Here is a 536-nt window from a genome sequence, read left to right as displayed (position 1 = left end):
GTGGAAAGGGTGGACAAGGAAATGGCCAAGGAGTTTCACCAGGTGCTCCTGCTGAAATTCCACCTAAAGAAATACGGGATGAGGAAAAAGAACTGTTAGATAGTCAGGATAAATCGGAACTTAACTAAGATCCAGGACCAGTTGGTCCTCAGGGCCCTTCAGAAAGCCAACTACCAGGAAAGAGTACTCAGTCTCCTCTACAACCTGGTACTTCATCAGAACCAGTAACAGGAGAGAGAAAGGATGGAGCCCCTTCTCCATCAGCAAATCAGAACGATCAAACTCAAAGTGGGGGTAAGCAGGGTTCACAGGAAAATGAACAAGTAGCCGAGAGACAGGAATCAGGAAATAATGGTGGATCCAATTCTGGCAGTTGAAAAGAATACTGTTGGCTCTCTCACTGCAGAAGAACCCAATGCTAATAGTGAAGAAAAAAAGTCTGAAAATGCACCAACTTCCCCCAACGAGAATAGTACACAAGGCACTAACGATGCAGACACCAGTGGTACACAACCTCAAGCAGGTGTTGGTACAGA

The sequence above is a fragment of the Trypanosoma theileri genome, assembly GCF_002087225.1.
Source record: "Trypanosoma theileri isolate Edinburgh chromosome Unknown TM35_Tth_56_V1, whole genome shotgun sequence".
NCBI classification, from domain to species: Eukaryota; Euglenozoa; class Kinetoplastea; order Trypanosomatida; family Trypanosomatidae; genus Trypanosoma; species Trypanosoma theileri.
This window is presented reverse-complemented; position numbering follows the sequence as displayed.